Below are 27,361 nucleotides of genomic sequence, written 5' to 3'. Positions count from 1 at the left end.
ACGTGTCATCAATTTGCAGTGGACAAAAAAATAGGTGTTATATTAATTTTTCACATATTTAAAAGTAATTACTTGTTTTTTATTATTTCTTTGCAAAGTAAATTCTATTTTCTTATATTTTATATGATTTTTAAGTTTTTACGTAAAATTTTAGAAGAATTTTAATGGGCCGTGCTAGACATTGTTCCGATGAAGAGGGACGTCTTATCCGAAAGTTCCGCCTCTAAAGAAAAAATAAAGAAGACCCTTAGATTAACGGTAACAACAAGAACAGTTAGAAACCGCTTTTCTAGGAAGACCCCATTTGTTTCCGAAAAGAAAAAGAAGAAGAGAAAACTATTAGGTAAAGGTCAGATTGAAAATTTTAATGAAACTGGCATAAAGAGCTTCAAGAATATTTTGTGGAGCGATGAAACCAAGGTGAACTTGTTTGGTTCGGATAGCAAGCATTATGTTAGACGACCTCCTTGTCAAGAATACAATCCTAAGTACACAAAAAAGACCATTAAGCACGTTGGTGGAAGCATCATGGTTTGGGGTTGCTTCTCATGGTATGGAGTTGGACCATTGTTCTGGATAAAGAACATTATGGATCAAGAAAAATATGTGGAAATCTTGGAAAATGTTATGCTGCCTTACGCTGATGACGAGATGCCACTGATTTGGAAGTTCCAACAGGACAGAGATCCAAAACATACCTCGAAAAAACAAAGGCCTAATTTCAAGCAAGATAAATTAAAGTTCTCGATTGGCCAGCTCAATCACCTGACTTCAACCCAATCGAAAACTTGTGGTCTGCGGTCAAGAATGATCTAGCTTCAAAAAAATTTTCTAACAAGGCTGCCTTATGGAATGGAATGAGGCAAGCTTGGGAAAAAAATTCCTGCAGAAACTTGTAGGAACCTTGTGGAATCTCTGCTGCGACGTTACGAAGCAGTAATAAAAGCTAATGGAAATCCAACAAAATATTAATATAATTAAAATATACGATAAGTTTTTCTTTCTTTCTTTCTTTTATAAAGGATCTTAATTTTGAGTTATTTATCTATGCCAGAATTTGCACCAATTTTTTTTCAAAGTCTTTCTTGTTTTATTTTATTATTTTTAAAAAATCAGCTATTTTCATGCCTACCAGAAAATTCTTTTTATTGATAACAATTTATTTTTGAAAAAAAGTCGAAATATGAAAAAAAAATTAAAATAATTCGCATTTTTCATTTACACCTATTATTTTTTCCACCACTGTATGTGCAAGATGTGCAAATGCACAGGGCGCACAATTAGGGGGGCGCATTACCAGGACCAAGAAATATAATCTGATCTTGAGCAAACAAATATCTAGTACCTACTATTTGTCATATTTTTAACCACAAACTTTCTTGAAATAATCTCAAAAAACATCCATCACAACTGTCCTAAGTTATCTCTTGCGTACTAACTAACATCACTTTCATTCAATGAAAATAAACTCAAGATATCTCAGAATTAAAAATCCTACCTAACTAATTTCCAAAAATTTCGTCCTATTCGTACAAGAGAAAAAATCTCAACACTGCTTATGACAACGCAAAATACTTACTCATATTGAATCATATGCGCTAGAACGTGCAGGTCTACATAAAAACAACAACAAAATGCCTTCGAAAAAAGAGAGCAGGTAGGTTGCTGTGCTACGTATTTTGTGACAAGACAAGACTGGAATGTGAGTGACTCGGTTGATTTTAGACAAGCTTGAATTACATTGAATTTTAATAAGTAACTGGCGAAGTCAAAGTTATGATAATGCTTCGAATATAAAAGGAATAGAAGCGCGTGCTCAGAATCGAGTTCGAACCCTGGAACCAAGAGCATTTTTCGTTCCATGTGATTTTAAGGCGTTTCGATGAAAAAATTAATCGGTAGGTATGTTTAATTAACCGAGCATATTGTTAGTTCCCTAGAAAACCAAATATATTTCCTGGGGCTTTATCATTGCGATCTCAACAGAAAAAAATACTTTATGGTGCTGAATGTCCTGAAACTATATTAGACCCGAAACAAAGGTTTAAAGTACATTTTGTTTTCAAAATACTTCATTAAGACATTCAATCAATTACAGAAAGATTTGAACAGCTTGATACGTACATATGTAGGTATAGTATCAATTTTTCATTTTTAAGTAACATAAGCAAATGTTTAAAAAAATAAAAATTTACGGGCTTCATGCCTTAATTTACAGAACGATTTAACATTAAGAAGTTTTAAGATTTAGATGGAGAAGAATCGTTTCAACAGTTAACCGTTAACCCACTTGCTACACCACAAAACTGAAGCTTAGAGTGTTAAATTTAATTTTAAGTTTAAAACTTGAAGATTGTGCTGTGAATTTAGTAATTCCTCTGCAAATCATTAATACAATCCTGGTCACGGTAGTTTTGAAGAAGATAGTTTTTTCCTCTGCTCATTTTTTTGCTGCGTTCAGTTTACGGCTAAGGCCTACTGGGGATACCTCAATAAAAAAACGCATTGAAAGTCTACCTCCTGGGGAAGGCTTATGCTTATGTATCAGTTTATGTGTGAAAATATAAAATAGGGGCGCTTTCTACAAATCTTGCACAGGGCGCAAGTTTAGCTGGGACCAGCCCTGATTGCCGATATCAGTAATAATGCGCTGAATGCACTCTTCCAGTTCTTTAAACTATTTAGGAAATTTAACGGCAGTGTATGACAAGCGTATTTATTTGCGAAAAACAATGTCCAATTTAATACTTCAAAAACTCAATTATGTGTCAGGCTGTTTAAGAGTAAACCCACCCCACCCAGGACACTAATCAACTATCAGAACACGGTATTTATACACATACGGATCACATGTTACATGGAATGATCACATATTTGACATTTCTAAAAATGCTGCTAGATGCGTAGGATCTTTTAGAGCGACGTGACGGTGCAGGAAATTGTTTACCCCGTCTGATTGGACTTAAAGCTACAAAAGCATTTAAATGTCCAACATTTGGGCTATTGTCCTAAATTCAAAAAAAAAGATTTTTGAAAATGATAGGCGATAGATGAATAATAGAAACCTAGGCTCACTCTGTGTTGCAACTTTTAACATGTTAAGGGTAGTAATAACCCCTTTATTGTGTGCAAATTATAACAAAAAGCGACCACTTAACGCCACAACATATACACCAGCGTTGCACTATCTTGGAAGCCACGCAACAGGCCCACGCGAGACAAGACAACAACCAAAAGTGTCCTTCAATAAATTGATTGCTTAATTGCGTCGCTCTAACCGAACCATTATTTTGGTACTTAATATGCAAGATATGAAAAAGTTATTCAGAAATTAGTCTATTTTTTATGAAACTGAGCATAAATCAAGTGACAGCTGTCAAAAAGACGAACTCCAAAAATATCATTGCCAGATTGAAAACCACACGCTTAAAAAAAAACCTGTTAGAATGTTCTCATAGCTGTTTCTTATTTTTAGATACTGAATTATATTTTACTTTCCACTTTAAAACAAAAATAAATTAATTTACCTTCGTTGCGTTCTTTTTATTAGAATATTTATTTATGTAGGAAGATTTAAAATGCCATCGAATGAAAAAGGATTGAATTTATGGTACCGAAAAAGCAAAACGTCAACCTACATAAAAATGCGCAAAATATCCTATTTCCCAGAATGGCGGCAAAACTCAATCAAGTCATAAATTGATGTGGCTAAGAGTGATTTGCAAAATGTTACATATTCGCTACAGTTGACACAAACGAAATTAAAATTAAGAAACTGACATTAATCTGAAGTAAAGTATGTAAATATGTGCGTATGTACCTAATTACATCACGGAGGACATAACAAATATCGACAAGGAAATAACACAAAATAGAATAATCAAAACCGCAAGTTTACTTCGATTCCGCCTAATATCATTTCCATATCTCCTTTTGACTTTTTGAAATCTCACAAAAAAATTAATATTCAAATATTATTCATTCAAAATTATCTATCCTTTTATGGGTTTTGCTTGAATATTGATTAAACTTGTGACATTTAATTTCAGCATCCTATTATATAAATGTTATTCCATTCATGAACTTTGACAGGTTTCATACAATTTAAATTTCAAAAGAAATTTAAAACGAACAAAAAAAAAACTAGGACTTGACGGACTTTCATGTTTTTGTACGAGGATAAGTACAATTTTTCATTAACATAATTTGTTGGGAATAAAATAAAAGAGAGCATAAGTAAACGATTTTTTAATGTGCGTTTGATTTTTCGTATTCTATTCCCTTAAGTTTGAGTAGAAGACATAGAATTTAACAAATTACGATTTACATGATTGATTATAATTTTTATGAAGGTCAAAAGTCTGAATGTAACGGGTGTGTTTTTTTTTATTGGTTAAGAACTTTAGGTTGGCAACACTATTTTAGCCAGCAGCCATTTTTCCAGCTGTCAAATGATATATTTTTCCTTTGGTTTGGCTTTTTAAGAATTGAAGTCACAAAATGAGCTGCGAAGTGTAAAGTCGGTGAACACATCCTTTCACTAATCAATAAAGTCAACATTTTTATAATTGAAAAGTATACGAGCAACGTCGAAAAATTATAAAAGCATTATACTGAAATTAAAAGTCTTTAAAGCAGCTGGAGATAAGTTGATTAGGAGCATGCAGCAACTTATCTGTAAGATATGAATGGAAGAAAGTATTGTTTGCCCGATCCTGAAAAAAGGTGACCCTCTAAGCTGCACCAACTATAAAGGAATCAGTCTACTTAACATCGCCTATAAAATCCTCTTTGCCGTAATATGTGAACATCTAAAGCCCATCGTCAACAACCTGGCCAGGCAAGTCCACAGTTGATCAAATATTCACATTACTGCAGATCCTGGAAAAAATAGAGCTATGTCTAGTTTTGGCATCCCTGCCAAACTCGTCCGTTTGTGCAGGATGACCATGGAAAATTTACGCTGCTTCATAAAGGTCGGAAACAACTTAACATAACCTTTCGATGTCAAAAAAGATTTTAGACAAGGTGATGCGCTGTAACGCGATTTATTTTAACATCGTACTTGAAAGAATAGTGCAGAGCTCACTCGTCAACACTAGAGGCACTATCTTTCAAAAGTCTGTCCAATTACTAGCATATGCTGATGACATTGACATAATCGGAAGAACTCAGCATGATGTCAATGGGGCTTTTGTGAGTATTGAGGCAGAAGCGGCAAAAATGGGTTTAACGGTTAATGAGGGCAAGACAAAGTACATGCTGTCGTCAAGAAAGGACCTACAACACCGACGTCTTGGTCAAAACTACACCATCGACAGGCGTAAGTTTGAGGTAGTCAAGGACTTCGTCTACCTAGGCTCCGCTGTAAACGCAGAAACAACACCAGCGCTGAGATCAAACGAAGAATAACTCTTGCTAACCGCTGTTTCTTTGGGCTTAGAAAGCAATTGAGTGCAAAAGTCTCCTATCGAAGGACCAAAGTGTCGCTGTATAAGACCCTTATTATCCCCGTCCTACTATAAGGTGCACAAGCATGGACTATGACAAAAACGGATGAAAGCACCTTGGGTCGTTTCGAGGAAAAAGTTTTTCGTATGATTTACGGTCCAGTATGCATCAAAGGGGAGTGAAGGAGAAGATCGAACGACGAGCTGTAGGGGCCGTACAGAGACGTAGACTTAGCCAAAAGGGTAAAAGTCCAACGACTAAGATGGCTGGGTCACGTAGAGCACATGGAAACAAATGCTCCGGCCCGGGAAGTCTTCGAATCCACACCCACAGGACAGCGCAGTTGAGGAAGACCTCGAATCAGTTGGAGCGCACAAGTGAAATGTGACCTCAGCCAACTTGAAGCGCGAAACTGGAGATATCTAGTTAGGGACCGATCTAGATGGAGAAGTTTATTGGATGAGGCCCTAGTCCACACCGGACTGTAGCGCCACCTTAAGAAATTAAAAGTCGGTGACCGCAAGTTACTAAACTAATTTCAACAAGATGGTGCCACATGCCACACGGTGCACATTATAATCAATTTATGTAACAATGGGTTTGATGTGCATGTTATCTCAAGAAAATTGGGTCCAACGATCTACCGCTGCAAATGTATCCGCGGTGGCCATATAAACGAAGTCGAGTTCCATTTATAAAGATTGTAATCACCACGTTTGTCTTTTCGTAGTAAGCATCTTGAATTCAGCCAATTACTTAAGTTTTTAATTTTTCAACCGATAAGATAACGAGTGTTTGTTTTAGAAATGCACCGTTTGTCTTTTCGTGGTAAGCATCATGAATTCAGCCAATTACCCTTAAGTTTTTAATTTTTCAACCGATAAGATAACGAGTGTTTGTTTTAGAAATGTGGATTTTAATCTGGCAATACTATTTTCAGAGTTAGTCTTTTTGACAGGTGTCACTTGATATGCTCAGAGCAGAGAATTGATCTATCAAAAAAAGATTGTGTTTCTTTTTTTGATCGGATTATATTAGAGCACTTGGTTTGTGTTTCTTTTTTTAATCAGAGCTAGCTCGGAGCACGCTCTATGAATTATGAATAAAATGACTTCACATTTGTTTCGTGTGGTATGTTTGTTATTACACTCAGACGTTTTTAGAAAGACGCAAATAAGTGCGAAAGAGGAAGTATGTAGGTGAAATAGAAATAATAAATAAAAAAAAATAATAATAAAAAGCATATTGTTTCTAATGTTTCCGAGTAAACAAGAAATACTCCACCGGACAAATTCAAGCGGAGCTAAGACCTTATAACCGAATTAAATGAAGGAATGATTGAAATAGTCAAGCTTGATAGTTTAAGCTTTGGAATGTTTCACTCGTTGAAAGCCAACTTTTCTGTCTCTCAAAATTGTATTTTTTTGAATGTCGTTATTAATGAACTACGAAAGCAGGTTAAAAGTTTTATAATTCAAAAACGAGGGTTTATCATTTGATTTTAGTTCATTTGTCAAGAAAATGAAGGATTCTCTCCAGATTTCAATCCGATTCCCTTTTTTTTTTGCTTGGGAATTTTCAAAGCATCCTCACAAATTTCAACACATTTAACAACATTTCGGAATTATTTTCCGTATTCATGATGTCAATATTCATTGATGTAGTAAAAAGTTGTAGTAAAAAGTTTGACGTTGTGGATGAGAACAAAAAATGAAAGAGAAGTGTCAAAAACACGCAACCGAAAAACATACTAGTGTAATAATGCGAAATTGACGGGATGGGTGTTCAAAAGAAAATATGCGAAAGTCTGAGTTTAATAACACTCTATCAAAGGGATAGATTAATAATTCTTGAGCTATTGACAGTCAACCCGAAGAGCTCTGACCATTTCTGCTCAGAGCGTACTCACTTTTCTCAGGCTCCACTGAGTGCTTAAAAAATAGCGTCTATTACCGCCCAGCAGACTCGGTATTTCGAGCAGCTATTGCTGCTGTGAAAAGTATCAAAGAAGAGATGAATGAGTTTACCAACCAACTCGGGCATTATCTGTACGAACAACATCCCCTACAATCAATATTCTAAAATGTTCGTGGGTGTAGTGCAAACCGCCATTTTTAAGTAACCCTCAAATGTCAACTGTCAAAGTATATATAGTTTACACCTTCACACTGTGTGGCTATCCTAACAACTTTATCAAAAGGTTTTTGCAACTAATAAACAAAACGTTTTATAACCTCAAAACATGGCACAGAACAAAAATATTTTCCGATAAATAATTGTGCATTTTTTATTTTTTATTTTTCATTTTGTTTTTTTAAATTTCTATATATAAGGTAATACTAAAATGGTGACATTTTCATCTATTGTGAATTTAAATCTACATAATTGTATATAAATACCTAGGGTTTTGTTCAGTGAGCACTTAGAGTTCTCTTCAGTTCGTGTTCAAAAACATTTTTCTTTTTGCTTTTGTATATAATTAGTTTTTGGTTTTTACAATCATTTTTGAACACATTTTTATAATTTTGTTTTATATTTGTTCTTCTGTTTTTATTGAGCAATTTATCTCATTTTCTCTTTTGGTTTTGTTTGTTTTTGAAGAGGACGTTTATCTACTAATAAATGCATCGTTTTGTTCTTGTTGTCTCTTTCGATTTGACTTTTTTACTTGGTGTTCGTTTCTAGAAGTTGTTTCTTGTTGTTGTTGTATATTTGTTGATGGCGGCTGATGTAGATGATGTAGCTGACGTTGATGATGCCCACTACAACTACTGTTATTATTATTAACGCCACCACCACCGCCAATAACTCCTCTACCTGAAGATGTCTGCGATGATGATTGTGATGGAGTGTCAGTCAAATTATCTTCCATATCATATTCGTCCTGGAATCGTACGTGGTGCTGTTGACGTCTGTGAAGTGTTTTCTCAGTTATTGGAGATGGTTGCTGAAGTAGCTCCTGCTGTTGTTTGGATGATGATGAAGATGACAATGTTTTTTGAAGATTCTCCCTGCTGTCTTGTATTTGCTGTTGGGGGGGATTTTGTTGTTTGCGCTGAAGTTGTTGGGCACAGAACTCATTGCAGGAGCAATCAGAAATTATAGATGGATCTTCAGGTGTTGGTGATCGAAACGTTGTTTCTGGACTGAAATTAAAAGAAAATTGAAAAAATATAATATTTTCTTATAATAAATTATTAATCTGTAAACACATAAATTTAAATTATTTTTGAATATGAAATAGAAGATGTAGATAGATATTAATAATAAGGTAAGGAGTTTGCCAATACTAAAGGATGTTTATTGAGCAACTTTAAATTATTGTAGCTATTCAGATGACATAAGGGACTCGAAGTTTCTATACCTATCTGATTTTATTGGAAAGCTGACTGGAAGGTTAGTAAGTAAGACAGTTCCTAATTAACAAATCCAGTCGACTTTTGTCAAAATGACAGCTGACCATGTTTTTTTTTTCATTAAACTGAAGGCTGAATTTTATTACTCTGTAGTGTATTTGTTTTCTGCATTCCCCTCAGGAACGAAAGAGTTCCAAAATAAAGCAATACTAAGATTTACCTAAACAACTATTTTAATCAATTTTTTTTTAAACTTCTCCCGGAAACGAAGAATATTAATTTGTAGAGGTTAGTGAGATAAAGTTCCAAGTTTGAAATTTATGACACTTAAAAAAGTAACTAGTTTTCTTGGTCAAAATGTATGTTGTTTCTTATGTTGTCTAACCCTGTCCATTGCAACATTGCTTTCTTTGGCACTTTTTAGGGCTTAGTTTGTTCATAGTTGGTCATCTTTATTTCGTGATTATTCTGAAATGTTTTCAAAAGAATCTATAGTTTGAAACGTTAAATATGGATTACATATTAATTTATTATCCAAATGTTGTTGTAAAAGGATTTAATGCTACATTATAGATAATAAATGAACATTAAAATAAGTAAGTAATCTTCGTTAAAGCCCAAAAAGCAATGTAATATCTATACTAAAGAATTTTCAATTGATATTGTTTTTTACTTTCCATAGGAAGTTATCAGAAAAGATCCGATTTGTTGAATTGTTGAAAGTTTTGACATTTCTCGACGTAAGAAGGTCTCTAGAGTATAAATCAAAGGTCTTAGGGGAAATGTCCTTGTGTACATGTGTAGGTACGTTCATATAAGTCCGTACGTTAGGGAATCGACAAAGATAAAAAAGTTAATATATCAGGTTGCCCCAAATATCTCTCGAACCAATAACTCTAACGATTTTAATTTACATGCATTGTAACGTGATATCAAATAAATAAATGAATAAGGTGGCGCTACGGTCCGTATAGAACCAGGGCTTAGCGGCTTACAATTCTCAACCATTCTTGTGTGCGAGTTATTTGAGGGATAAAGGGGAAATTCAGTTTCAGTTTTTCGTGTTTATCTTGAAAACTATTTGTCGTATCAAAAAATAATCTTCTACAAAATTAAAGCTTGTAAGTTTTTAGTCATAAAGAGAAAACATGTAATGATTTTTTCAAACACGTTGATGACGATTGTGTACCTAAAACCCAAAAAAAGTTTCTGGAAAGTCTTATACTAAAAAAATGAACAAGGAAGTGCATCGCAATAGGTCGTAGCGTTATATCAGTTATGCGCCAAGATCATGCGGTGCAGGGAAATAAGTCCACGGGAACTGAGTCCACTTGGGGACTAAGTTCTTCCTTAATGGGAACGAAATCCACTTTACTAAAGTGGTCTTTGTTCCCATTAAGTGAGAACCATGTCCACTTTCTTATGGGAAATTAGTACACATTCGAAAGTATAAAGTGGGAATGAATTTCCAACAACAAAAATTAAAGAGAGATGTAAGCTACTGTTAGTTCTTAGACCTTTTTTTATATTTTCTTAAATTTATCTTGATAAGTACGAGTATGTTACAGTTTATATTCAATACATCATTTGTTATTTGAATATTCGTAATGAAAACAGTGTAAGTTTCAGTGACGATATAATATAGAGCGTGTTAAAATGGAAAAATTGAATCAAAAAGCATAATTTTATTTTGAAATTCAGATTTCGAGTTATTTTTGAAAACTCGAAAACTGAATTTCAAAATAAAATGATGCTTTTTGATTCAATTTCGAAATACAGTTTTCGAGTTTTCGAAAATAATCAAAAAAAAATCGCCCGATTTTTATTTGATTATTTTTGAAAACTCGAAAACTGAATTTCAAAATAAAATGATGCTTTTCGATTCAATTTCGAAATACAGTTTTCGAGTTTTCGAAAATAATCAAATAAAATCGCGCGTAATCACATCAAGATATGTGAAAATTGTTATAATACAATTTCGTAAAATGCAACATCTGAATTATTGTGTCCGTATTGTAGAACTATAGTTACGAGTTTTACGATAGTTTTTTTTGTAGATTGTATTTGATTTGAATTCTTGTATACTTTGTTGAATTTTTTATGTTTTTTTTTTCACTTGAATTTATTATTGAAATTTTAAATTAAAAGTATTTTTGCTTTTTGTTGTATTATCATCTATAAAATGTTTTACCTTTACTTCGAAATTTTAACAATTTTGTTAATTAAATTTGGTATCTCGATAGAAGTAGAATAATTTTTTGTACAGAAATGTATTTTTTTATATTAATAAAACTTAAAAATACTTGAAGAATTATTTTTTCTTCCTGGCTTAACATGGGAATTTATTTCGCATTCAAAGGGAACTAAACCCACTGTTTTTTGTTACGAATTTCCCACCTTGCATGGGAACAAAGACCACTTTATTTAAGTGGATTTCGCTCCCATTAAGTGAGAACTTAGTCCCCCAGTGGACTTAGTTCCCGTGGACTTATTTCCCACCTTAAGTGAGAACTTAGTCCCTCAGTGGACTTAGTTCCCGTGGACTTATTTCCCTGCACCTTCGCGATTTTTATTTGATTATTTTCAAAAACTCGAAAACTGTATTTCGAAATTGAATCAAAAAGCATCATTTTATTTTGAAATTCAGTTTTCAAAAATAATCAAATAAAAATCGGGTGATTTTTTTTTTGATTATTTTCGAAAACTCGAAAACTGTATTTCGAAATTGAATCAAAAAGCATCATTTTATTTTGAAATACAGTTTTCGAGTTTTCAAAAATAACTCGAAATCTGAATTTCAAAATAAAATTATGCTTTTTGATTCAATTTTTCCATTTTAACACGCTCTATATTATATCGTCACTGAAACTTACACTGTTTTCATTACGAATATTCAAATAACAAATGATGTATTGAATATAAACTGTAACATACTCGTACTTATCAAGATAAATTTAAGAAAATATAAAAAAAGGTCTAAGAACTAACAGTAGCTTACATCTCTCTTTAATTTTTGTTGTTGGAAATTCATTCCCACTTTATACTTTCGAGTGTGTACTAATTTCCCATAAGAAAGTGGAGATGGTTCTCACTTAATGGGAACAAAGACCACTTTAGTAAAGTGGATTTCGTTCCCATTAAGGAAGAACTTAGTCCCCAAGTGGACTTAGTTCCCGTGGACTTATTTCCCACCTTAAGTCAGAACTTAGTCCCTCAGTGGACTTAGTTCCCGTGGACTTATTTCCCTGCACCGATCATGCATGTCTCTAATACTAAGCAGTCTTGCCTTATTTATATACAGAAAGCTTGGTTCTAAGAAGTTGGTAAACCTTATATCAAGCTTAGGGTTTTGTTCTTTTTGCTATGAAGCTAAATTTTTGGAGATATTTTGCCACACGCGAATAGATTCCAGCGGTTCATTTAATCAATTTGAGTTTAATAATGCGGACTTTAGTGTCAGAACGTTAGATGGACTAAATACATTACATTATTTCGGCGGAATAAGATGCATCGCTGCATCTACTTCCATAAGAAAAGAAACCGACTCACAAAGGCAAAAGCTGAAAAAACTACCTTCTGCTAAATCATCTATATAACTTGGAGTACTTACTTTGGAAACATTTCAGAAAACAGATGGCGTATTAAAAAGATTCGTTTTTGAGAATGTAAATGCGTGCTCCGAAGAATTGTAACAGCTAAAACCATATGACACTCTTTGGTGTTCATCAAAGTTTATTGACATTTACGATGTTCCAGGATGAAAAGGGTACATGCACTCAGTAACAACAGGCTTGTTTAGTGCAAAAACTTAAATCATTCCTCTTCCGTTCATAAACTCTCCACTGTCCGAATATAATACACTTTACACTGCATTGCACTATGCTGGCAGTCTGTGTTCAAAATTTTACCAAAAATGCCTGGTGGTAACATTTGATTTTTCTGATAAGTGAAAGTGGCCTGCAAGAGTGAATCAGTACTACGACCCGGTTTCTGTTGAAAGGAAAAGCTTTCGCTAAAGCACTTCGTGTTTTAATAATAAAAATGGAACAAGTGGACATAAGATATCCAAATCCAAAATCTCCTGAAATTTTTTTTGATGAGTCTTCTTCGTTATGTGCACTAAAATAACCCTCATTTGATCCAAAAGTGAGAAACTACAAACAAATCTTAACAAACTCAAATCTAATGGACCAAAAGCAGCCTTATGGATTCAGTTGTTAAATATGATTACATTGCTTAAAGATTTTATTTACGCTTAGCGGTCTAGAATATGATTTCCATGCCGCCGGAAAAGTGCTTTCACATAGGAATGGGTAAGAGTTGTAAATTACTATTTAAAAAAAAAATGATTTTGAAATCAAACATTTTTAATCGTACGCAAAATATTGTTGTTAACTTGTAGTTCATGTTTATGTCAAAGTATTTTAAAAACAAAGAAATATATTGGCTTTAATTTTATCTTACACAAAATGTGTTAAGTAATAAATCCTAGATATATCAGCAGACGGGTTCGAATAGGAAGTAATCAGAATGTGTCAGAATGTGTCAGATAACTTACTGTTTTAAGTTCTAAAATCAACTTCTTCGCGGAAAAAAACTAACAGTTAATAAAATGTATTCGAATCAATTGAAACACTTCAAAGAGAGGACATTAAGAACTTATTTTTATTTTTTACGAACAACAATTTAATATGACAACACTAAAATATACATTCATCTTTTGAAGAATTAAAATTAATAATACAAAAATGTGTGAGAGGTTCTCAAAATATTTTATGCATTATTGAAATAATTCGAATCCCAAAAATAATGTCAAGTTAAATAAATAATATTACAAATATAGCAACATAAATTGGTACAAATTGAAAACACTTTTATTTCGAATTAAGTGAAAATATCCTTAAATTTAAAAACTTTTTTAATTTCATTCAATTATTTACACATACACAAATAATGCATAATTCGTTCCACAGAATAACAAAAAAGAAATTCAATTGAAAGAAAGAAATTTAATTTATTTTATAATTATTTATATATTTTTTTTTCTACTACTTCTTTGTTTTGTATGCATTTTTGTTTAATGAAATTGAAATTCTTTTCTGTTAAATAAACTTTAAATTGTACTCATATCAGTGACAAAATGAAATATGTTTATATACATATACACGGGAGATTCGAGTGGGTGTGGGGTTGGATGGATTAAAACAAAAAATATTTCATATTGGTAGATTTTTATTTTATGTTTTTTTTTTATCCTTAGTAAAAGTATGAAAAGTTTATTTGAGTTTTGAAATATCAAATAAAAAGTTTATGTGATAGTTGAAAATGTTAATACTTCAACTACTTATAATGTTTGCATATATACACTACACACACTTGCTTATGCATACTCAGCAGAAAACTGAAGAGGCAAAGGGTAAGTATTATGTTTTCAAAAAAAAAAACAAATTTGTATTTATAGAAAGCTAAAAGCTAAAGCAGAGTTTAAATGTATGAACATAAATATTATTTTATGACCTATGAATTTGAAAATAAGAGATTTTCCTTCATAATTTTTTTTATTGTATCTAATTTGAAGTTTAAATAAATGTTTAAGAAGATTTTGCTCAAAGCTATATTGTAAAAAAATTTTTGGGTTATAGTGGAGGATAAAAAGTGGTCATACAAAAGTGGACAACAGTCAGTAATCATAGCACGCATTTATTTGGTCGTAAATTAAGGGTTCCGATGATTCTACCTCTCACAAACTAAGTTTGTGGAACCAATTTTTGTCAGTTGAAAGTCTTCATTTACGAAAATGTTTCGCTTAACTATCACAAAACGCATACAAATTGTTAAAACTTACTACAAAAATGCTGATTCTGCCACAGCTACATAGCGTGCTCTAAGATGAGATTGTGGTTTACATAATCGTCCAACTACGGCAGCAATTGGCAAAATTGTGAAGAAATTTTAAGAGACTGGATTGGTTACAGATATTGTAAGGCCGTTGCCTTACTAGTTGCACTAAATATATAGCTGTTGTAAATGAAAGCGTTGTCGAAGACCCGAATGCGTCAATTCATTGTCGTTCTCAGGAACTAGGACTCGCCGGCTCACACAAAAACTGAAGCCCGCTGACTATTCAAAACGTCGTCGTAGATACGTCTAATGGGTGCAATTTTTCAAACAAAATTTTGCTTCAGCGACGAAGCACATTTTAACGTGGTGGGTATGTTAACAAACAAAATTGTCATATTTGGGGGTTCTGAGAATCCTGAAGTAATTGAAGAGAGGCCATTACGTAGACAAGAAGTCACTGTTTGGTGTGTTCGTTGGTATGGAGGTGTGGGCCTTACGTCTTCGAAAACGACGATGGAACGACTGTCACCGTCATTTCGGACCGGTTTGGCATGACCGATATTTTGCATGCTTTTAAGGAATATGGAGAATATGTGGTTTCAACAAGATGGTACCACATACTACATAACTCTAGCGAATATGGCTAATTACTCTTCATGGGGACGTAAACTTGTCTTCAAGATCATGCGATTTGACAACTTGACCGTGTAAATAAAAGATAAACAAATACTCTTTCATAAAGTGGTCGAAAATTATCTCAAAAGAATCGATGCTTAGACAATTTGGAGCGGTGGGTATTTAAAAAATGCATGGTTTCACACATAATGTCAACGTTTAAACTTTATAATAAAAAAGAAATGTCATTACTTTTGAAACTGAAAAATGGATAACCCTGTATTAGAAACATATGCCCATGTTCTGCATTTCACTTATTGTGAATACAATTTGCGAAAGTGAATTTGGGTGTTCCACAATTCGTTATTGTGAATTGGATTTTCGAACATGCTGTTGTATATGTACATGATGTTCAGCATTTCAGTTTGCTCCGTTTTTTGGACGCATTCAAAAAAATTTAGTATTTCTGTGAATTGATAAGCGTCTTTGGTTAATCTAAAATTACAGTGAAAGCTTAAAAGAAGAAATCAAGAATTCACTTTAAAAAAAACACAAAATTCTACATATTTTTCACACACTTACATTGTGTCAGGTAAATCCATTCCTTTGGATTGTACTTCCTTTTTTCACTTAAAATTGCCAACAATATTGCATCCATACTTCAGAAACAAAATAAAAATGGAAAATCCTTCAGTTCTGACAGTTCGAAGTAATTTCGAAGTTGCTTCAAACTGTCAGAACTGAAGGATCTTCCATTTTTATTTTGTTTAATAAGCAGTTTCAATTCACGTGAAATTGAAAAGTGATTTCAATTCACTATCGATCAAAACTCGGAACATGGGCGATATACAAGACTTCTTCGTTTGTGGCTGTCCGTGTAGACTTTCTCGTATTGTGAGATCCACAAATTGATAATCTCTGTTACGACAATTGAGTTGAGTTTTCTCCGATAAAGAGCCAATATGGAGTGCATAGGACTCTATTATTATTTTCCGTGCATAAGAATTTTGTGTACGCTTGCTGGTAAATAGTACCAAGGGTATAATTCTACAGCCATTTTTGCAATTTCAAGAGCATATTCGTAAAACTTGCCTACATCAATTAATAATTTCAGCATATAACTTTTAATATAGTAGCGACTCACTTAATCAAGTTTTCATCAATTTTTGTAATTAATAAATTCTAATTCTTGAAGGATTTTCAAAATGAGAGTTTGTTGTGCCACCCCTTGTTTAACAACTTCAACTTCGAACTTTGTTTTGCAGTTTTTTTTTCTTTTTTTACTTCCAAAATCAATGCGGTTGTCCTCTAGCCTTTAAGAGAAAGATTATATGATGGATGCAGGATATAGCTATTCCATAAAACGTATCCCTGCATGCAAACTCGACATTCATTATCTGACTGAATTGAGGTTTAATAATTATTACCCGAGTTTAGAAATGTTATTCATTTCCGATGGCTTAGTACCGCCAACCGTACAATAAACTACTTGAACAGGTATTGGTATAAATTTGTGCGGCTTTGTCATCGATCATTGTGAATTATAACACATCTTAATTTTTATGAGAAACCCATTGTACTGAACTCCTGTTACTCGTAAACTAATAAAATTAACTAAAGCTTTCAAACTGGACGGAGACGGGTTTTTTCCGTAAGGACGATTTAAAACAGCCGGCTCAACGACTGAAATATGCGGCGATCGTGCCGTCACCGTCTTATCAGTGGCGTACGTGACTACGCAAACGCATTCACAAAAGACGATTTTTATTCGTCTGCCGTCCGTTTTTGTGATCACTTGTACTAAAGAAAAATATCTAATATATAATCAAACGTAGACGATTCACGGGAAAAATATGTTATGTGTGAAAACAAAGTCCGTATAGAAAAAAAAATCGTCCGGATTTTAACCGTACGGACGAAACCATCTCTCTCGTATGAAAGAGGCCATAGATTTCTTATTTCACTCTTCACGCGGTCACTTTCTTCACTTAATTCTTCCTGAATTCGTTGTGAAATGAAAAATCTGACAGCGCAACAGAAGCGGGAAAAACAGTTTTGATTTCCTGATTCTTTAAATAATTTACTGTAAGGAACACGAGCAATAGTTTTTAGAGAGCAAGCTACGACCACTTATTTTAGAGCCGATTTAATTAATTACTGACTCTGACTCTAGTTTTGAAATGAACAGCGAAGCTGATATTTTGGACCCAGTCTCCCAATTTCTTTGGTACGCTCCAGTGTTATCTCTAAAAATGTTCATAAAGTGTCAAAAAGGTGTCCGAGAGGAAAAAAGGTGGTCCATAGAAATGTTAATTAAAACACAGGTTAAATAAAATAAAATTTATTAACATATAAAATAAGTTTACATAAGCGATTAACAACAGTTTTAAAAAGTCTTCGTATTTGATATCACATTATTTCTTTGATATTTGTTCTGCATAAAAACATTACTAGGAACCCATTCTTCTAACTCTAACTCCAAATACTTTCCTCTTAAAACATTTTAAGCTGAAAGCATTGAATAGCATGTTTCAATTTTTAATTTATTAGTAAGTTTGTTTTTCAGAGGAAAATATTCTCTCAGCATTACAAGTTCGTATAATTTCGGATAAATAAGTTCATTTAAGTGGTTTTATAAGTTTTCTATTTTGAGCCCAAATTTGTCTATGTTTTTAATTTTAAAAATACTCTCAAAATCAGCATCATAAGCTTTTAAGTCTAAAGCTTTATGCTCTTTTATTAATTTTTCGGGATTAGAAATTAAATTTTCAAATTCTGAAATCAAATAGAAAAAATTCAAATTCATTTCCTAATTTTATAACTTCAGGTTTCAAGAAACATAACATAGATAATTTTTTATCATTAGGTAATATTAATCCAAGTTGTGATCTGATCACATATTACTTGATAATATTTCAAAATGTTAGTTTTGATTAAAAGAACTTCTTGTACTTAAATTTGTCCATTTTTAATGCTCATTTCATCGCCATGTCCGGTATAAATATCAAGTATCAAGTCTTATAGTTAATTTAATGTGATTCAACATTAAAAAGGTCGTTCTTAACAAAGTTTTTACATACGAGTATTAGGGACAAAACATTCCTTACAGACGAAACTAGGTCTTTAATTTGTGATTCTTCACTTTGTAAATTTTTGTTAACCTTATTCATGATGCCTAATATAATACAAGGTACGGCAAAAAAGCGTCCAGTATTTTTAGACGTTTATATTTAAAGCTATTTATATGTAGATAAAATAGTTTTTCGGGTATAGACAAATAGAGATCTACGTGCCATTTTTAGTAATCATAATGACGTTTCACGGTGAGCATCGCGCATTTGGTTCCAACAAAATGGAGCCACAGCACACATTTCACGGCGTTCACTAACCATTTTGAGAGAGATGTTTCCAGGTCATCTTCTTTCTTTACGAGGAAACATTACCTGGCCACCAAGGTTTCCTGATTTATCAAATTGTGATTTTTTTTTTGGGGACATTTAAAGGCCCAAGTCTACACTCATCGCCCAACATCTTTGGAAGCACTAAAGGAGGTAATCACTCAGGAAGTGGCAGCCATTACACCACAAATGACTCGACGAGCAATGGAAAACTTCCGGGAAAGGCTAAATGTATTAATAATAGAGGACCATATTTAATTAATTTAAAATTCAATAAAATTGTTCTGTTAAATTGTTTATTTATTTGTTAGTGCCTTTTAAAATATAGAAGATCTTTTTCCAAGACCCTGCACCACAAAAGTTTAAGGTAAACAAACATAATTGAAAACTTATCTATTGCAACTGACTTTTCTTCGAATTTAGCTCTTAAGTATTAATTTAATTCAAATACAAATATACAGATCGTGTGTCGCAATAGAGATTTTTATATGAAAGATAGAGAAAGATATATATAGTTTTGCCAGGTATTTTTTATTTTGGTTGTTTGCGACGGGTTGCGTTTCATTTTTCCAACCAATTTTTTGTGTTGCTCAAAATAGTGTCAAAAGCGTTGATAGATTTATAAAAAGTGTCAAAATTGGCATTTTTTTTAATGAGGTGTCCTGGTGCCCGAACGCTAGAAAGGTGTCAAAATGGCACTAAAGTGTCCTTAAGGGTAACCCTGGTACGTTTGTTAGCTTATATTGTTGCGTGCGTACGATCAGTGCTGTCACTCAAGTAAGTTTCTACTTTCATCCAAATCGTTCGAATTATAATCCTGTCATATGAACTATATTTAATACAAAAGATGCAAAAATACTACTAATTAGATCACGTCTCGAGTGTCTCGATAGAAAATAGCTTCAATTTGATTTATTGATTGTTTTCTTTTCAAAGTTCCTTAAATATATAAGAGTTTAATTAATTATAAACAAATATCAAGTTCAAGCTTTAAGCGCAATTATGGAAAGTAATCAATAGAGTTTGTCTGCTGTCAACAACTAAACTAACTTTCAATTTTGTAAGAGAAAACGTTTTTTTTTTGTTTTTCAAAATTCAATAACTTGAAAACATGTTAACTCATAATAAATGTATGCTTATTTCATAAGAAAACGTTTTTGTTGTTATGACATTTAATGCTTTTTAATATTATTATTTTGTATGACCTCGATTTCACGAATGTCACTTTAAACATCATGAATCGGTTGTGATTAAAAAAGAAAAATATCCAAAACTGTTAAATCATAACATATCAGTGGTCAATCGTAAAAGCTCGTAAAAGCCCAGTTAATAAAGGTTTTCACGTCAAAAAAAATCCAACAGTTTTGAAACTTGGCACACTTACTAAGGGATGTCTGGTGATGACCCAAAAAAAAGTCCCCAAGAATCCGACGTGAGCTCTAGTGGCAGTTAAGAGAAACACGGAGTTTGTTTCAGTTTTTCACGTTTATCTCGAAAACTATTTGTCGTTGTCGTATCAAAAAATTTTGATACGAGAAATATTTCTTATAGTGATTTCAATGCGTTATTGATGCGTGGCGTACTGTTTAGTAATGACGTAATTTTAACTTGTCAAATGTCAAAAATGACAGTTGTTCCAATACCGGTTATTTTTAATGAAACTTTTTATTTTACAAAAAAGATTATTGTTTTCATAAGAAACCTAATTTTTCTAATGATAAATTTATTTTTTGTTTTATTCAGCAAGTACACACGACTCAATACGATAAATATGTCTTTAAGCAAAATAACGATACATATAGACTTGTTTAAAGTACATCCAGTGTATATTTTTGCACGATTGTCAAGTAGTATTTTCCACAATTTAAGTGGGCCTGATATAATGGTGTGCGAAGAAAAACAACCTTCAAGGGGGGTTTAATATATACCATATACACAGCATCATCACCGCCGTTTGCCACCCGAGCCGAGAAGTATCAAGGCCTCCAGTGTCGGGTTATGTTATGTATCACACACAGAATTCTATAGGTGTGTCAACTTCACGTGATTCCTTTGGGAAAAATCTGCAACATAAAAATCACTACCATGCGTTAAATTTTTATATGAAGGACAAGCCCAGGGACCTTGTTTTTATAAATTCCCATGCACAAACATTCAAGTTAAGGAGCACCTCCATAAAGGTTTTACGAAGGTTGAATATTATTCTTGTTTAAAAAAAAAAGTGAAATGAAAAATCCAAATGGGTTTTTTTTTTCAAAAAAAAAAAAACAAAAAATAAAGGATTTTTAGAGTTGTCATTTGTCAATCGCAGAAAGAACATAATATAAGGGAAGTAAGGTACTTTTGCTTTGAGTAAAAATGTTAAGCCGGATAAAGTCTAAGATAGGTATAAAGATAAGATCTAGATAAACGAAGGAAGATATTACGAATATTATTTTTTCTGTTCTTTTGCAGGAAGAAGGAGAATTTTGTTATTTTTGTTTCTAAATTATACGCTTTAATTGAAGAATCTAAAAAATGTATAGTATTAATTTTCGGCGTTAGTTTACCTTTTCCTTAGTCTTGAAAATCATACTGCATAATATCTCAGATTTTCAATCATAAATGGTGTTTTTTGAGAGTTGTAAAACTTTGAAATTAAATAAAAAAGATGATTTTCTTAAATTAACATGAAATTTCCTTGATTCCAAAGATAATCTTCTGGGATTATAATTTTAATAGGATTCCTGTCATTTGAAAGCTTCGGCTGGCTCACAAGTAGTCTAATCTAGGGTTTAATTTTCGATGACAAAATGTATGGACGTATATCAGTAATAACCCGGTGAATGTTATTCTTCAACTAGCAAATGGTAACGGGTTTATCAGCCTAGACTAACATCTTCACATATCCCCACAGAAAATAGTCAATCGGCGTGCGTAAGATCTTACGTATGGTCTATTGGGCTAACTCACGGGTTCGTAAAGCGAAACTTTGCGGTTAGCAAAGGTGACTTGTAATAAATTAATTGTGGCATAAGGTCTGTGACAAGTAGTGCCATCTTGTTTAAACCAGATCTACTGCACATCATGTCAAACAAAAAAGTCAGTCATATTGACTTTATAGCGGTCACCAATGACTGTGACGTTTTTGACAGCTATGTTTTTAATGAAGTAAGACAAATTATTCCATCAACTCATAAAGCACACTACATACTATTTTTGTGGACGTAGGGGTGTCTCAACACACACTTTAAATACAGAAGTTTTGTTTTTTGAAGTATGCATTCAACTAGAACTCAAAAGTGAGCTTCGTCGTTACAAAAAAATCACGTGATACGCATTTCGAACAGAAAATAGATTTCCAAAATAAATGTTTGCACAATTTAGAAGTTGTTCACGGGTCAGTCGTCTAATTTTTTTCAAATGCCAAACCAAACTAAAAACTAATCACTTGACAGCTGACAAAACTGCCACCATTTAAAGTAGTGTTGCCAACTTAAAGGTAGGGCTTACATGGAAACATTTTATTGGCTAACTAATTAGCTGTCAACTGTCATATTTTGAAGTTTGACAAGTATAAACTAATTCTAATAGTAAAAATGAAATAATACATATTTTAGCAACGCAAGGAAGTTTTTTAAATAACGTTTACACAAATGTGTAACCAGTATGGGTTTTCCTTACCTCAACATCCACAAAGGAACTTGGAGCTCTCCAGATCAATCTACCTTCAACCAGATTGACTATATTGCGATCCACGTCAGACAAGCTTGGATGTCCGAACTTTCCGAGGAGCTAACATCGACTCGGGCGACTACCTCGTTGTAGCCAAGGTAGCACTTCGGGTTTCCAGACCCAAGCCAAAACAAGGAAGTGCTGGGAAAAGGTACAACCTGCGTCGATTGGCTACAATCGCTAGAGATCGCCAAATCCTTTTCCGATCGAGTTACAAGTAACCTCTCTCGAAGTTCTACGCCGCCAACACAATGTATCGAAAACCAGTGGCAACATTGCCAAGATGCAATCAGAGAATCCGCCTGTGATGTGCTGGGTTTCAAACAGCCACCAACAAGGAACCCCTAGTTTGATGAGGAATGTCGGCAGGCAAAGCTGAAGTCTAATAAAGCCGCTGGAGCGGATGACTCGAATCCGAGCTCTTTAAAGCAGCTGGAGATAAGTTGGTTAGGAGCATGCACCAATTTATCTGTAAGATATGGTTGGAAGAAAGCATGCCCGATAAATGGTACCTCAGTACTGTTTGCCTGATACTGAAAAAAGGAGACCCTCTAAACTGCACCAACTATAGAGGAATCAGTCTACTTAACATCGCCTATAAAATCTTCTCTGTCGTAATATGTTAACGTCTAAAACCCAGTGTAAACAACCTGATAGGTCCTTATTAGAGTGCACAGTCGATCAAATATTCACATAACGGCACACCCACCATCTTTTCATTGATTTCAAGGCCGCATATGACAGCATCTACAGGGGCGAGCTGTATAGAGCCATTTCTGGATTTGGCATCCCTGCCAAACTCGTCCATTTGTGCAGGATGACCATAGAGAATTCACTTTGCTCCATAAAGGTCGGAAACAACTTAACTGAATCTTTCTATGCAAAAAAAGGCTTTAGACCAGGTGATTTTTTTTAACATCGTGCTTGAAAGAATAGTGAAGAGTTCACACGTCAACACTAGAGGCACTATCTTTCAAAGGTCTGTCCAATTTCTAGCATATGCTGATGACATTGACATAATGGGTAGAACTCTTGCGTGATGTTAATGGCACTTTTGTGAGTATTGAGGCAGAGGCGGCAAAATGGGTTTAACGGTTAAAGAGGGCTAAACAAAGTACATGCTGTCGTCAAGAAAGGACCTACAACACCGACGTCTTGGTTCTAACGTCACCATCGACAGACGTAATTTTGAGGTAGTCAAGGACTTCGTCTACCTAGGCTCCGCTGTAAACGCAGAAACAACACCAGCATTGAGATCAAACGAAGAATAACTTTTGTTAACCGCTGTTTTTTTTGGGCTAAGAAAGCAATTGTCCTCTATTGAAGGACCAAAGTGTCGCTTTATAAGACCCTCATCATCCCCGTTTTGCTATACGGTGCAGAAGCATGGACTATGACAAAAGCGGATGAAAGCACCTTGGGTCGGTTCAAGAGAAAAGTACTTCGTGAGATCTACGGTCACGTATGCATCGAAAGGGAGTAGAGGAGAAGATGGAACGACGAGCTGTGCGGGCTGTACAGCGACGTAGACTTAGTCAGAAGCGTAAAAGTCCAACGACTAAGATGGATGGGTCAAGTAGAGCGCATGGAAATCAATGCTCGGGCTCAGAAAGTCTTCGAATCCACACCCAGAGTACAGCGCAGTAGAGGAAGACCGCGGATCAGGTGGCGCGCACAAGTGGAAACTGACCTCATACATAGATATTGAGCTTTACATAAGCGGCATTTAACCGTATCTTTCTTAAAGACTTGAATCAACTTTTAAAAATCAGTTAACACAAAATCTCAACCCGGTCATTACTAGAAACTTGCGTAGTGTTTTATCGGGTCCTTGAAATGTATTGAATGGTCCGGACTTCAATAGAACTTTGCTTATTCGAAAGTGAAGCTGGCAAAACTGTTACGGAAATAGATTTTTGCATGGTAGCGCAATCTATTTAATGTTACATTAATGAAATGAATGATGTAGACGACGGACGCTACGTTTATTATTAAACAAAATGGCGCTACGTGCCATAGAAGCAACGAAACAATCAAAAATCTTAAGACATTTTTTCCTTAAGCGTGAATTTTCTCGAAGAGGTGATCACAATTGGTCAACTGGTGACTTAGATTATTTTATTTGGGCCAAGTGAAAAATATTTTATATGCCTATTTAAAACCTTAATGATAAAGTTTGTGAAGTTATCGAGAAAACAGAGACACAATTGTGATTTGGTCATGGGAAATTTCTTCAAAATGATATTGTGCTGCAACCATAGCCGTCGCGGAAGATTGGCGCAGCGCTATTTAGAAGATATCTTTAACCACTGTTAATAGTGAATTATGTATAAATTGATTTCTCTTGAAAAATTCTCATTCAAAATAAAATCTCATTGAAAAACGCAAAGGTTTTGTTCGTTATTTCATAATTTTTCGATAATAGCAAATTTAAAGATTATACAATGATATTTTTTCGATAAATTTATCAGTAACTTTAGGTTAGTATGACAGTGACAAATGTCTGAGCATATGAAAATGACAACATTTTCATGAAAAATTTGTCATTGTATTTTTCTGGAATACTTGTCACCTGTCAATATTTTATGAAACAAGATTTGTCAGACAGGTGGAATTTGGTGGAATTGTCACCTGTCAATTCTAACAAAATAGGGCTCTGGTGTGCTTGAGGAGATCGGTTTAGCTGAAGATGTTGAAGGTTTAATACAGGCGATTATTTTGCAGCCCTGTCCACATATTCACTTTCACCTATTCCAACATGGCCTTAGCTCAATGCTTTTCTATTAAATGAGGTTACTATATACAGGGTTATCTATTTTGTGGTTTCAAAAGCAAACGTAAATTAAACATATATAAGATATTTTCTTCGTGATATTTCTTTTTATTACAACGTTTGAACGTTTAAATTATGTGTAAGACTGTACGTCATTTAAATAACCACCACGTGAAGATAGATTCTTTTGAGGTAATTTTCAGCCACGGTTTGACGCATATTGGGAGGTATTTTAGCCATGACTTATACGAATATGGTTTTCAATAAATCCATATTTGCTAGAGCTATGTTGAATGTGTTACCGTCTTGTTGAAACCACATATTCTCCAGCCATATTCCTTAAAAGCAGGTTAAAAAATTGGGCACGAAAAGGCCATAACGCTTCGAAATGACAGTGACAGTCGTTTCATTGTTATTTTTGAAGAAGTTAAATCCAATCACACCTCCGGACCAAAGAACGCACTAAACAGTGACTTCTTGTGAATGTAATGGCGCTTCTTCAATTCATTCAGGATTGTCAGAACCCCCAAATACGACAATTTTGTTTATAATCATACCCAATGCGTGAGAAATGTGCTTCGTCGCTGAAGAAAATTTTGTTCGAAAGATCGTCTTACAGCGCCTGTTGTTCAACCACCCATTCGACGTACCTACGACATTGTGAATGGTCAGCTGGCTTTAGTTGTTATGTTAGCTGGCCTTTATTTGTGTTTGCAAAATACGACATAATGTGCCGTAAGACAATCCTAGTTATTGAGAACGACAATGAATCGACGCATTCGGGTCTTCGGCAACAATTTCACTTGTCTGTAGCAGAATCACCAGTTTTGCAGTTGGTTTTAACAATTTGTATGCTATGCGTGCGATCCATTTTTGTAAATATCATTCTTTTGACTGAAAAATGAATTGGTTTAACATCTTAGTTTGACAGATGTCAAATGTATAGGGCTGAATTCTGAATCTAAAACCACGAAATGGATAGCCCATTATATTATATGCAATTTTAATGCACCTGTGAAATCATTGAGCCAAATGTCTTCACGAAATCATTAAATTTCAAGAATCTGCAGTTTCAGTTGAAAACCAGGTGATGGAATTATTTATAGTCCAGGCTATGAACGAACAAAATTGCATTCACCTCAAAAAAAAAACCAAGAGTTTTGCAACTTGGCAGACTTACTTAGGGATATCTGGTGATGACCCAAAAGAAAATCCCCAAGAATCCGACGTGAGCTCTGGCGGCGGTTAAGAGAAACATGGAGTTTGTTTCAGTTTTTCACGTTTATCCTTTATTAACTAGACTATTAATTATTAAAAAGGAAAGTTTTAAGGTTCAGGAAATACATTTTTTAATTGGAAATGCATTTCACTTGTCAAGATAAGGGAAAGTCATATGTATAATATTATAATATTAATATATTGGTAAAGAAAAATCAACAACCTACTTTTGAGGAATTGAAGCCGGATCAAAAGAAGATATAAAAATTGATTCTCCAATTTAAACCTTTTGTTTCGTCTTGTTTATAAGGATGAAATCGTTGATTTAAACTTAGGGGCACCTAATTACTCAAATAGAACCAATGTCATTAGTATTAAAAAAATAAAGTTATTCTTTTTACTAACACAACTCATGACTTTTAATTAATACCCCAACTTTTTGGATAACCCTACCCACAGTTCACTTTCAGACCTCTTATTTTATTTCCAAATAGATATCATTGTGGAGCCACGAGGAATTCGTAATTTCAAGATTAATAGAAAATGTCAATGACACAGAATTCTTTGTAATCATGTAGGTAGGTTTTTAAAAAGTCTTTCTCTAAAGTTATATGTTAACAATGAAGTACGAATAATTTATCTCACTTCTTCTCTTCCCTCACATTTTTTCATCCTGATGTGCACAATCAATTACCAAAAGGTGGAATATAAGTTCGTATCCGGCGTATCCTCTTGTTTGTATGATTGACTTCCATTTTTACACCCGACCAATAAAGTTCCGTATTCGCACCCCAATTTAATACACATTTAACGCAAGAGAACAGAGTGAGGGCACACAGTTAAGCATCTACCGAGCATCGCATGACACATGAGGTATTTTTACTTTTTACGGAGCTTAGAGATATCGGAAAAGTTGATGATGACAGAAGGATAAGAGTAAAGGTAGGTAAATACAATCACATACCACCACAAAGTGCTCATCAGGTGTCCTCAAT

General features: G+C 33.8%; 1 protein-coding gene across 1 annotated transcript in view; it reads right to left on the bottom strand.

Moving 5' to 3' along the window:
* Positions 1-238: 238 nt before the first annotated feature.
* LOC129953762 (neuroligin-3) overlaps positions 239-27,361 on the bottom strand; it is a 276,340-nt gene continuing 249,217 nt past the window's right edge. Inside the window, exon 12 of the mRNA XM_056067200.1 lies at positions 239-8,597. The gene's annotated coding sequence lies outside the window, so the exon portion shown is untranslated. The remainder of the gene's footprint in view (positions 8,598-27,361) is intronic.

This window comes from Eupeodes corollae, chromosome 1 (genome assembly GCF_945859685.1).
Source record: "Eupeodes corollae chromosome 1, idEupCoro1.1, whole genome shotgun sequence".
NCBI lineage: Eukaryota > Metazoa > Arthropoda > Insecta > Diptera > Syrphidae > Eupeodes > Eupeodes corollae.
This window is presented reverse-complemented; position numbering and strand designations above follow the sequence as displayed.